This window comes from Manacus vitellinus, unplaced genomic scaffold (genome assembly GCF_001715985.3).
Source record: "Manacus vitellinus isolate BGI_N305 unplaced genomic scaffold, ASM171598v3 scaffold_45_pilon, whole genome shotgun sequence".
Classification (NCBI taxonomy): domain Eukaryota; kingdom Metazoa; phylum Chordata; class Aves; order Passeriformes; family Pipridae; genus Manacus; species Manacus vitellinus.
Genome location: NW_021940571.1, coordinates 5,829,237 through 5,843,680, shown reverse-complemented (window position 1 = coordinate 5,843,680; position 14,444 = coordinate 5,829,237).

Here is a 14,444-nt window from a genome sequence, read left to right as displayed (position 1 = left end):
AGATAACTTTAATAACTAATGATGTGCAGCATGATACCAAGTATTTCAGGAAAAGGCCACTGGCTTGAGGATCTAATGCTTTAGTACACTTACTCTAATCTGAGATATTTCATTCTCACATTTTCCAACAATAACACATTTTTTTGTTGTTCAAACTTGTTTTCTAGTACTATATCACATATCTTTCAATGGAACTAGATGACAGCACTGCATATATCATGGTAGCCTCAGGCTGCACTGAAATTAGTATTTTATCCTCTGTTAACATCAGTAAAACATTTGTATTACAACAGGAAATTTTTTGTAAAAAAAACCCAAACACATAGACACAGAAAAAAATATCTCCAAACCTCTCATACTGGCATTGCTAAGAGAAGCCTGAATCCCATCTCTTTTGCATGCAATTCTCCCTCTTCTGAGCAATAAAGCTGGTGAAAGGACGAGAGAAGTCCTGTGAGGAGCAGCTGAGGGAGCTGGGGTTGGTTTAGTCTGAAGAAAAGGAGGTTCAGGGGAGACCTTATCACTCTCTGCAACTACCTGAAAGGAGGCTGTAGCCAAGTGGGGATCAAGTCTCTTCTCCCTAGTAACAAGCAAAAGGACAAGAGGAAACTGCCTCAAGTTGTGCCGGGGGAGGTTTAGATTAGATATTAGGACAAAAAAATTCACCAAGAGGTCTGTCAAGCCCTGGCATAGGCTGCCCAGGCTGACTCACCCTGCCAAGAGGTATTTAAAAGACATGTAGATGTGGCACTTGGGGACATGGGGCAGTGGAGGCTTAATGGTTGGACTCGATCTGATTTCTAGATAAACAAGCTTGGTTTGAAAAAACTAAAACATCTGCACTAATACTGGTCAGAAAACAACTCCATCTCACCTCTGTATGAAAGCTGGCTAGTAAGTCATGTTTGAGGAGTCTGCAATGAATTAATCTATGCCACAATCTGCTCGACAATCTGTCTACATAAACCATGAATAAAGATCATTCATTGCTTGAAAAAAAGGAGAGAGAGATGGATCATCTTCATGAGTTACAGAGAAGTTTGCCTGACAGCCTTCAGAGAACCAGTGCAGTAATCCACAGCTCGAGCAAAACTTCCATTTTCCATTTGATTAATTTATTTTAAAAACACAGTTCTTTAGAGTATTGTGGAGTTTCCTAGAAGAAATCTTTTGGGCACCTTCAAGTTAAGGATGCAGATTAAAGGTGTAACTTTGAAATCGTTTGCAATATCCTTTCTGGTGTGTATGATCTTTCAAAGAGTCTCAATTGATAGAAACAAGGACTGTAATCCACTTTCTGTATTAGCTTTTCTTTTTTCTCTCACTGAAGGTTCACTCTTCGTTGAAACACTTAAATTAGCATCACAAAGCCCAGCACAAAATTAAATCACTTACTGAGCATATCAATCTCAGTTAACAAAAAAAACCCAGAGTACACTTAAAAACAAATTCTCTGGCAGTTTCTTCTGATTGAGATCAAATCTCCTAAGTTAAAAGACCCCTCATATTTCATTCCTAGAAATATACAGTTACTCCTAGCAACCTCTCACATTTGGATGGAAAGCAGAAAAGGCCAGTTTTGGCCTGTGCTCCAGTAAGGGAGCACCAATGAAAAATAATGAAGTCAAACACACATTTGGAAAAAAATTACTATTTAGCTCCAAGGAAGGTTGTTTTATAATTCAGACAGGTGATCTGGAGGCACAGCGGAGCAATAATGACTAACATCACATACTAGAGGGAGTATAAATTTTAATGATACCACTCATAAACCCCACATTTTAAAGGTTACAAAACAGAAACAAGCTTACAAAGAAAACACATAAATCATTCAAGGTGTTGGGTTCCCACTCCTTAGCTATTTTAAGAACTAACAGCCTGTCCATCACTAAATAAACTAGAATATGCTGTACTCATTTATGCAGGGCTGAAAAGGAATGTACACTAGAGTTCAGCAACCATTCACCATTATAGACTCTATTCTTAGCAACACAATAGCCATAACCATTTATTCATTACTCAATAAAATTAAACAGAAACACTGGACCAAATTCACTTTCATCTAGACAAGATCTCAACAACACATAATTAGCACTATAGTTACACGGAGTTCTCCGCCAGAGACATTAATGCACTTAGCTATTTGCTCTTACACACTTTATTGTAGGCCCTTAAATATCTTTAATGGGGCAGCTACATCAACAGACTGGATCACTTGAATGCCCAAAGACAGTTAAATATCACGGAACAACAAAATCTATTAAAACACTGGAGTGCCCACTATAATCTGTTCTTGGTTTTTCAACTTTAAGTTCAAAATTGCCTTGCAGAGAGTTCACTCATTAACTGCTGCACCTGGACAAGGAAATTGAGAAGTGGACCCATGGGAACCTCATGAGCTGCAACAAAACCAAGTGCAAGGTGCTGCATCTGGGCTGGTTGGAGAATAGAGACAAGAGTGTTGCAAAGCAACTTTCTATCCCCGCTCTCCACTCATCCTATGAGGATGAAACAAAGCCCTGTATTCTCATTTTTATTAATTTAATTGGACTGAATTGCAACTGTATTTATTGTTGTGCCTATAAGCTACCAACATGGGACATTTTAAATGGATGGTTGTTGAAATGCTGACTCAGAGCCAATGAGCAACTGTTAACTTCATAAACTGTGAACTTTGACAGACTTGTCATTCAAATCCAAAAATGATCCTTTGAGTTGAACAGGAATTTCCAGAAAAGATGTGTAGCTTTGCTCAGTGGTCACTTCTCTTAGTCACAGAAACTGGTACCTCCATTTCACTGCAAGTAACTTCTACCTTCACAACACTAACATACTCCAGGCTCCCTGCTGGAGGCAGCCCACCAAGGGTCAGGTTCACCACAAAAAGCTTTCACTGCATAAGGCTTGCTCCATTCCAGAAATTAGGCTTTTAGAGTTTGGTTTTCAACACTCACTCTGCTTTAACATTACTTTTCATCTTAATATCCTTTTATATTTGAGCTGGTTAATGGATAACTCAAAATTGATTTATTTTTTCAGAATTAGACACACACTGAAAGACACTTGAACCAGGGTCATTTTGCCTTGCTGCAAAGTCCAACAAGATTATCAAATAAGGCCTCATCCAAAATCCTCCCATGTCAAATAGAATATTTCTACTGGCTGGGTTTCATACGGAATGCAGATTTGGGATCTAGTCTCAATCCAAATGCGAGTGTAGCAATCAACAACACAACTACAGAGCTCTCACTAGCACTTATGGGATTTCAAACTGCAACCTTACCTCTGAAATTTCTGCATCCAATTACCAGTTACCAGAGGCCACCAATCTCTTAAACTTTAATAGTTAAAGAAAACTCAGTGTTTGGTTTACAAAGGCAATAAACACCTAAATGTTTGCAGTAAACTGTTTTCCTTACGGTGTATTTTTAATTCTTGAATCCTTTCCTGTTGCTCTGGAGAAACTTTAAGTAAACTGCTAACCTATTATTTTTCCAGTCTTTGTTTTCTTTAGGAAATTATTTAAGAAAAACCTCAAACAGTGATCTCAGCATTCATACAGCAGTGAACTTCAGATACAGTAATTGCATTGCTGTGAGCTATGACGACTTTCCCATGGGGGAGAAATGACCTGGTAATTCAAGAATGACAAAGTCAAAAGTAAGGTAAGCTGGGGGAGGGAAAGGATTTCCCCCTAGGATGAGATAAATATAATTTCTCACAGCAGTGTATATGTCTCTTAAGCCTCAGGTGGTTTTAAGTTAATGAGATTAGTTCCAGCAGGCAGTGAAATCCCAGGATATAGGATTTATATTTCAGCAGTTTTCACTTCATCCAGCAAGCACGGTGAAGTCAATCTTTGTGTCATTTTGTTATTGTCCTGGTTTGGGTCTTGTTCTCAGGCTCAAGCCTGGCTAAAGCACCTCATAACTTTGACTTGAAAGCTTAAGCATCATGTAAAGAGTATGTTTAAAAGGGAGGAGAAAGGCAGCAAACTTAATCTCCAGGAAAGGATTTTTTATTTAACTTTTCAGATGTACTTTTATGCAATGGAATTTGTTCTTATACCTTTTTTTTTATTCTACCAAGGTCACACACATTTTTATCCTGAACACGAACTAAAAACCAGAATGCATTATTGCAAAAGACACTGCTTTTAAAAAATTTACACCCTAGAAAAAGAGACATCTTTAGGATGACTGACTAGTTCAGTCTTCTATGTGTTGAATGATTACCCTGCTTGATAACAACCAAAATGAGCTCCCACCCACTGGATGTACAAACTGGAGTTTCACTCCAGCCCCCAGTTCTGCTCATACAACCAAACCTTCACTCCAGTTGCCAGTTCCAGTCTGATCACAAATTATACTGGGGCAGCCTCATGCAGTGCAAGGACAGGGCAGCATTCTGGCTGATGACAAAGCACAGTAGAAGGATCAAGAACTGTACGGAGCAAGTGCCTGGACCTATCTGAAAGATAAATCATTACACTGAGCTGTTAAGCAGAAGGTTTTTAGAAAATAAGAAAATGGGGAAAAACTGAGGTCAGATGATAATACTGATTTACACACACTAAGAATTCTTCTACACCCAGCTTCATTTCTATTTACAATCACTGCATATTAATATCTGCTAATTTAGCAATTGTTCTACACACTGGATAGTATTTTTAGCTGTGAATTTGAATTTAAAAAAAACACTGTAAAGAAAATGCAGAAAAACCTAGTGTTGACAACATACTTTAGGTAACTCTTTCCCATGCCATAAGGGAATGACCACAGTCCTTTCCTCCCCTCTTGTGAAACAAAATGTGTAGATATCACATCAAGAAAATGCTCATATTAGTCCCAGGCTACTTTCCAAGACAGTCTGATTAAACTTCATATCCAGAAAGCACACAAAGGAATTATTTTTATTGGGGTAATTTAACCTCGAGATACAAGGTAAAATCTACTAAAAAGATTTAATAGAATACCCAAGTCCATCACAGGAAAAGCTGTGTTTATTTTAGTTTTAACTTCCAAGCCTGACTTTAATACAGGCAAAACACACCCACACAGACATTGGTGCTTGAACTTCTTTGTTGGTTTATTTATTTATTTACTTTTATTGAGGGACCTGCCTTCTCATTCTGTGCCAATGCACCACCACATTTTTACTCTTCATCCTGTGCAGAGATGTCCTTCCTACTTCAGGTTTCAGCACTTGATAAACCAGCTGTCTTCAGTTACATATGAAAAAGTCAATCATCTCTTTGCCAAAGGAAAGCAAAAGCTAAGAACAGGGCAGCCATGCAAAGCTGTGACACTCATTTCCTTTTTCTCTGGAAGAGCCTTACCTGGTAGAAACACGTATCATATTAACTAAAGAGAGGCAACATCAGCAAATGAATCTGAGGACACGGAGGCCAAAGTCTGACCACAAACTGGTTTCTGGCACTCTTCAAAACTCTGTAATCACCGGAGTCTGATACACTGGATAAACACTGAGCATCCAGTATCCATCACTACTTGGGCTGGCTGCGATTTGGAAAAACGCAGCTGTACAGGGATGTACCATCACATACAAGGGATATTAAAATGCATTTGCCTGATTGAGATACCTAAATGTTTGCTTACCTGCAAAGAAAATAGACCTCTGCTCTCAAGTTAAACCCAGTGAGTATTTCCACACGTGCATGGATCAAAGCATGCAATTTTCCATTAAACATAACATGCAAATATCATTTCCAACAATATGAAAATGAACTGTCAGGGCAATTGCTCCAGAAGTACTGCAATTATGAATGTCATCAGACACATTATGCTTTCTGTTGGCAAAAGAATTATTTTGTAATGGGTCAGGGAACTCCTTCCCACACACTTTAATAATCAGCATGCAAGCTTCAAAAAGAAAATCTATTTCTCTCTCAGCCTCTGAAAGCAACAGGCCTACCAGGAAAATATTTATAATAACAGGGTGAATTATCTTAAAATATTTTAAAACAAAAACAAAACAAAAAAAAAGCAATGGTCTGAAAATATTTGCATTTCTTTTAAGGTCAAAAGGGTCAATTAAAATGAACAATTTGGATGTCTTCCACAATTACAAGTTAAGCCTCATACATAAATACCTGCCACTAGAAATTTTAAAAAGAAGCAATCATAATAGATGTAAAATATTCTAGAGGATTTTTGCAGGAAAAAACGTGCAGCTTTGTGATTCTTTTTTAAAGTGTTAATGTGTGTTCAAGTGGCCTTAGTCTGCTCTGATAAGCTCTAAAAAAAATAAAATAAAGTCTAAATACTTTCTTTAACCTTACCTTTCTCTTGGTCAGTTCCACTGCTGCTACACCCAATTTCATTGCTAAATGAATCACTGCACAAAAGTTCCCTTATAGAGCCCATTATCAGCATTTGGCTTGAGACAGCCCAAAAGCATTAAGCCTCCTGAAAGCAAAAATGAGAGTCAATGCTCTAAGCTTTTCACAACAGCAAGGAAAAATGGCCTGATTTCCAGAACAGCTTGCTGCACCCACCTCTTAGCTGGCAAAGAACTGCAATTTTACAACTGCACATCATAAGCTTTGGATGCTCTCTCCTCCATTCAGACTACACACCCATATAGCTGGTCATATATAACAAAGCACAGGGGAGTTGTGCCCTGTCATTTCATTTCTGTGGAGAGGATGAAGAACAAAGCATCTAAACCAGCACTGCTGCTGAAAATAGAAGAAAGGGACAACTAGTCCAGTTCTGTCCCAGAAGGTGTGGAGAAAAACTCATGCCTAGCTGTGTACAGGTATTTATCTTCTCTATGCTTTGTTTCTTCTTTCACCTGTATGTTTATCTCCTAATGTTTGCAACATTAAAAGAAAACTATTGACTAGGGAATTTACTAAAGGAATGTTTTACAGAAGAAGAGGAAGAATTTAATCTCCACTACATTGCCAAAAAAATGCTGGAAAGAGTGTGTATAGGACAGCACACACACTTAGAAATGTTACACATTGATGCAACCTTTTCCTGCATATATGGAAAGCAGCCTTAGTATAAATGGGAAAAACTTCACATAGTTCAGTGAGAAAACTCCACTTTGAACATGAACAGAATCCAACAACTGCAGCTCTGTCTGGCCTAGGACAGAGCACACCCTGTCAGACTCTGGATATTAGACATCACATAACCCTAGATGGTAAGACTGAGTGATGCTACAGACTGGCAACACTAAAGCTTCTCTGCTTTGCCTGCATTGCAAGTATCCCAAAGGCAGAAAAACAACAAGGCAATAAAACATCAAGTTTGAAATCTCATATTCCTGAAATTTTTGCTCCTAGGTCCAGAGGTCTGCCTGCCAGAGCTGCCTGGACATGTCAGGAAAGAATCAGCTTCTTTCTGCTGCAGGAATGCAACAGATTAACTTAATGCATTAGATGGAACCTCGTTTGGGAGAGAAGAGAGCTGCTGGCATCAGCCTGATGTATATGAAAGCAGACAGACTACAAAGTTTAAGAATGTATGGAAACTTTAAGAGACTGTTTTGTGATTAAAAAGGAGATAATGAAATGGACAGAAGTTGTCAAAAGAATATTTCAGTTTGCTTTGCTTACTCAAACCAGTATTGATTGATACATTCACAGTTTCATTGCAGCAAGCATTAGATTAGGACTATTGAACTAACTCACTATGATGCATTGCATGACAGAGAGAAAAATTAAACAGTTCAAGCTGTGATCTTGTCAGATCTCAGAAGCCAGACAGGATACGAATGATCTAATAGGGAACTTCCACAGAGAGCTGGGAAGTACAGCTGGGAATTCAGCTCCCATTCCTACCGAGTATATGCCCAGAAAACTTGGTTCCAGAGGCTGAGACTTAACCCAGGCTTCTAACTACAGTGATCATTAACAAACACCAGCGACACCTTTTGCAAGCTAATCCTCTTGCTCATGAAAAGCACTCCAGTGACACTTTGTCATCTCAGCACAGAATAACTCCAGCTTACAAAGCTCACAGACAGGAGTAAAAATGAATGCTTTTGCAGAGTCCTTGAACGGAGCTGCTCAAGAACTTTTATTATTTTAATGACAGATAAAACCTATTTGGTTAGAAAACAGGGCAGTTACAAAGAGGGTACTCCATCAGTCTTCCGGGAAGAAGTGCCCTTCACTTTCCATACCAGACAGAAGCAGGACAGTCTTTTCTGCACAGCAACAACTCAGTGGCTGAAAAACAATTACCCACAGACCAGATTTTTGAATCACCAGACCACAAAATCTCCCTAGAACCACTGTGTACACTCAGCATATCAGGATGTTGCATATCCTTCATTAAAAGAACCACAGAACCACATGAAAACAACTGCACAGAGAGTTTCCTCTTGCACTGCAGTTCCAGGGCAGGAGCTTCCACACACTAATGATACAGTCCAATTGTTGAATGATGGTCTATTTAAAATAAGTGACAGTGTGCCAACACTTTGCAAATGTTGTAGCAAGGCTTACCCTCTAAAATTAAATTGATTGAGCAGATTGTGCTGGAGGAAATTAAGTGCTGCTACAGTTCACTAATGGTTTTCACACCTTGGATTCCAGTAACATGCTTTCATTATTTCACAGGACACAGCTTACATGAAGTCTTGTGTACTAGTTTGCAATAGGTCCACACTCATTAAGAAACCTCAAAAACAAGCAACATCATCTTTTAACACTATTATGTAAAAATCATCACATGAACATTATCAAGAGTGCTCCAGAACAACCTCGGGCAAGGTTTAACTTTTCCTGGTTTTAATCCCTTCACTAACCTCACTCCACTGGGAGTTTTCACATTGCATTGACTTTATCACTGCCATAAAGGACAAAATAGATGTCCCACTTCACTACAGTGGAAATAATTTCTGTGCCCAGTCTTAAGCAAATAAGCAGGGAACATGACTTACTTTTGATCTGAAGAGATTGATAACCCTGAGTTTTAAACAGCACCTGGTGTTTCCCCGATCTTCATTTGCCATAAAGAAGGTAGAAAGTCCTCATCTGCAAATTACTAATAATAATCAGCTGCAAGATGTGACCTTGGACAAAGCAATGTTAAATTGGCCAGCAAATTTTTTGGAGGCATCACTGTTATTAACTTGCAATTTTTTCATTTCAGTCTGCCACTGATGCTTGGCAGGTTATAATTTTTCATTTTCTCACTTGGCTGACGCTCACTCAAGTAGAGATTATGGAGATAGTGGTGGAGAATTTTTACAAAGAGATTTTCCCCCTTTTGACTCGATCACATCAAGATACAAACACAAATCACCTCTGTGAGGTGGGTTACTTTCTAGGTATAAATGTCAAAGATCCTTTCAGTACTCCAATGGCAGGAACAGTTATCTTGTCTTCTTTGGAACTCATGAACTCTCCAATGTGTTAATGGACAGCTGGACAACTACTACCTGTTCAGTGCATTCCCATCAGGCATGAGATGGCCCAACTGCACTTCTGTTTTACAGTTAATATACAATAGAAGTTGAAATTTTAGTGCATTAGTACTTTCCCTTGAGATTAACATTTTTTTTTTAATAAAAGCAATTGATCACTTTCTACTAAAGGAGAGTATTCCCCAATAGTATGTTTGCCTCCACATCACCTTCCTACTCTCTCTCATCATTTCTTTGCCACTGATTAATGAATAAAAGCTGTAATAAACAGCTCCTCCCAGTGATCATTCTGGAACCCACAACCCACCAACACTTTCCTTTTTCTTTTCAAATATCCTCTGGTCACAAGGAAAATGTCTAAAATACAAGTATGTAACTAAACACAAACAGACCCAAAAATGTGCTTTCAATTAAGTTTTTCTGTCTTTGGTGGTGAACCAAAGCACCCTTCTGCCAAAAAATTTATTTTGTGGCAGTCCTCTGACTAAAAAATACTGTCCCCCAAGCAATCCTGATGTAGGAATTGTATGTGACATGCATGTAAATGTTTGCAGAGTTTTCCTCATTACCAAAGATTATTCTATTACTGTTCTTCTAGTTAGAGCTTATGCAAGGAGGTACTTTGCAAGGGGAAGCTGAAGAACACATTTAAGGTTGGTACACCAGAAGAATAAGTCACAGTGGAAGGCATTTTCATTGATCAGAAACTACAGTTCACACGAAGCTGGAGACACTATGATGTTGTTACTACTAAATACAGCCCAAAGGACATTAAAATAGCCTGACAAAACATGCCCTTACCTTCATAATTACCCTTTTTAAGCCTTCCTTTTCAAACCATGAATATTCAGCAGAAAGCACATGCCTGTGAGATCACTCACCTGAGTGCTCAGAGAAACAAGCTCACATTTACTTATGTTGCCTTTGCTTTGTCTTTTTTAACTGTACTTTGAAATATTTATTATCCTAGCAACTGTATCAAGAATGAAATATCTGGCAAGACATCGACTGCCATTGAGAATAAGTTTCATGGTTCACTCAATGAGATTAGAACTTCAGCTGATAACTAGAGTGACATAGTAAGGTTTCTAAAGCCATATGACTATACAAAACTGTAAGTCTCAGATCTAACTCGCTGCTTTTTATTGTATTTTCTGAAATGTCTTTAGAAAGACAGCATAACATCACTCATTTTATATGCAGGGAATTGAAAGCCCAGGAAAGAAAAGTAGCCTTGGCCAAGGCCATACAGGGGAACAGTATGGCTACATTTTAAAATTTAGCAAGTCTCCCAAATCCAAGTTCATTCCCTCTTCTGTTTAGTTAGATATTCATATTCTGGACATTTTCTTTGTGAAGAGAAAACATTTAAAGAAAACAAACAAACCCCCCCAACACCCAAAGAAACAAAATAACAACTTCCACTCCTAAAAAAATTGAGACAATTTCCTTAAAGGTTCATGACTACATTTCCAACAGCCACACGGTCTAGAGAACAACAGATAATGCTGAAGAACTCCCATAGAGCCTATTCCCATCTTTGACAGAACTCCCAGTTTTGTGTTTCCTGGCTTACAACCCATGAAAAGTTGCTTTTAACATCTGCCGGCCCATTAACACATTGAGCACCACCATGAAATCAGCACACAGTAAGCACAGGGAATTCCAGCCTCCTGGGTAGCTCCAGCAGGTAAGGAATGTGGCTGCACAGCATCAATCCTGCTTAACTTTATGTAGATGTAATGCAGGCTTAACCATACTGAGTTTGCAGAACTATATAACTTCTGTTCAAATAAAATATTAGCTCTGTTCTTCATATTATAATTCTGATTCTAGTATATTTTTCAATTAACTTGGAATTAATTTGGAGAATCTATATCTCAGTAATATATAAATATGCTATTATAAGCTATATTATAAACAGGGTTATTTGGGGTTTGGGTTTTACATTTTCTCATTCACCTTTCAAACTGGACTCATTCCATAAGCTGATTAACACTAACTTAGCTCTGTTGGTGACCATTTGTGCCAGTCAAAGCATATCATGTGATGGGGGGACACTACAAAACAAAAAAGGACACAACTAAGTTGTATTAATCAAGTCTGCATTACTCAAAACAACAGCACAAAACACTCAAGCCTTTCCATGCATTTCTTTCCACCAAATTAATTCTCTTATAACTACCAAGATTGCAGCAGGTCTGACCTCAAGTCCAGTGAAGTATAAAAATTGACATATTTGGATGGGAACAGGCATGAAGTACAGATGTGTGCAGCTGAAGCTCTCTAGCAATCTCTGCCAAGTAAGATCTCTGCTTGTTAAAAGGAAAAAAAATTTATATCATACTACGAGTTGAATTTTAGAAAAAAAAAGCCTGTTTAAATCCTTATGCACTTGCCTAAAGCTAATAAAATCATGCATAAATCAGGAAAAAACAAACTGAAATAAGCTATTTATGAATCTTTGTTACTTATACATGATATTTTCAAAAATTCTCACTGAGAATCAAATTCAGAAAGTCACTCTTGACATGAAGAATGCAATAAAAATGCATTCCAGCTTCCCTTGCTGGATTTTTTTTAACTAAATCCCACCTTACCATTCACTATGGCAATGTATTTATGTGTTTCAAGAACTCAGACTTTTCTAAGTACTTGTTACTGCAGCCCAACTTTACAATAGTCTATTCTGCACATGATATTCTAGCAGTGGAACAAGAAGACAAAGACCCCACCCTCTTCTCCTCAGAGCATCTTTTACTATCAACTAAAACAATTTCTTTGATGCTGCTGATGCAAGACAACACAATTTCTGTACTCTCACATTACTGTGGCAGCCTCACTTCAAGATTCCAAGTACTGCTCTTAGGCCACAAGGACTAACAGGCATAAAGACCACATGGAAGGGGCTCTGCACGTGTGAGAACTGGGGCTCTTCACATCAGCCCTTGACCTTCAACTAGGAAAGGTCAGACCAGACTGTTAAAGCACTCAGAGCACACCAAATGGGCAACCCTGCCTATTCCATATTTTATTTCAGCCATTTGTGCAGCATCTGAGTTTGTCAGTGACCACAGATCTTTATTCATGAAAAGAGAGTAATTATCTCCTCACAAGGAAGTGAAGTCCGTGAGACTTCAGCAAACACTCTTCATTAATTTGTTGAATTAGCAGAGGAAAGCATATAATGTTAAATATGAATGCTTTGGTGAGCAAAAGCCTTGACTTAAGCACTGCATGGTCAACCTGCAAATCCAGAGATCTCAGTTTCATTGTCCCCAAATTGGTTTGACTAAAGCAGTCACTACAAAACCTGAGCACCTCACACACCTCAGGGTCATTCTGCATCAGTACATGCTCTTAACTTGCTTAATACACTCACACATCCCCACCTTGCAAAATGGTGCTTAAAACAATGTCAGAAGCAGCCTTAAGATAAACAACAGAAATAAAGTTAGTGGCTGGGAGGGGGAGGAATAAATCTTGTCTAGAAAGACAATAGGCTGCTAATGAAAATAATTTACAAGTTTAAAAACTAGGGCATATATTTTAGTAGCAGACTATTTAAAAAAAATATTTGCAATATTAGTCTATAATTCATTAAAGGAAGACAAAAACAAACAAAATCCCACAAATTTTCTAACAGTTTAACTTCATGACATTGATTGCAAAATCCTGCAATTTTTAGACTGAGTATATTTATTTTATTCAAGTCTGACCTGCTGTTCACTCTACATGACACAGCCAAGAGAGCACATAAAGACTTAAATACTACAAAAATGCTAACAGTCTTCAAAAATGTACCCAGGAAAGGATCTAGAAATCTCTCATCTTAACAATATCTTAGATAACCACTGAATCCCTCTTTATTTGGTATTCCTGTTCTTACTATCGAGTCCTGATAAACCAAACTCAGTACTGAGTCTGCAGAAGGTACTCCTGATTAAATTAGTTTTCACCAGCACTTCCTTTTAATTTTTAACCTGCTGCAACAACTAACAAAACACAGCACAGATCTCTGCAGGATCTGATTAGTGTAACACAACAGTGAGGATTAAAAAAGTGCTCTGAAACAGAAATCACACCCCCAGTACTGCATGTTATGGTTCAGTCAGTGCCTACAGGACTGGCAGAAATGAAGTCTTAAGAAAAGCCCTGATTGAGAAAAGATTACCAGGAAAGATTAGTGTGATATTTACATTAGATTCTGTACATTCAGGAACATCTTGGTGCATAAAGAAATGTCTTTAGCAGACTCCTGTGTCTACAATTCCACCAGTGAATAATTATTCCACTTTTATTTATTTCCAGATTGCTTTTTGTTTGAAGAAATATCTACCCAAGTTTCCACTTCACATCAGGACAATGGTCATCTGCATTTTAAGGCAGTTTGTGAGGCACATCTCATATCACTGTAAGGCAATTTCCTCCATATAGTTTCAAAGAAAATTCTGTTCTTTTTCCACTTCTCTTCACAAACCAGTATAACTTTGTGTCAATCAGCAGTCAATCACTTAAATAGCACTACATTCACATAGCAGGTTAGAATATTTCACATTGCACGAGCTAATTGAATAAAAGTTTCTAGATGGAATTCCTCCAAGGTAAGAGATAAACAATAAATGGATTAATATTCGCCAGGGAGCACTGTAATAATAATAATCTCTGAGTTTTTCTACAGCTTTCAGTTAATTTATTCTAGAACCAACAGTGTAAATGCAAGCCTCTAACTGAATAAAAATCAAATTTCCACTAAAGTAGTTTTAAGATCTAAGTGTCTTGATAGTTCCTCTTTAAATCACATTTATTTCAATTCAAAAAAACTAAATTACTTTGATACATCTTTTACATTGGCACTTTTATGCCTTCTCAGGACATCAGTGATTCTCAGACTTTTGAACTGGTACTAAAAAAATTACGCATTAAAGGTCAAGCAAATTTTCCCCCTTTTTTGGTAACACTTCTATCTCATCTTTCTAGGAAGTATCATTAATTAACTCCTTTCAAGCAAAAAAAAAAAAAAAGAAATGTATCCATTA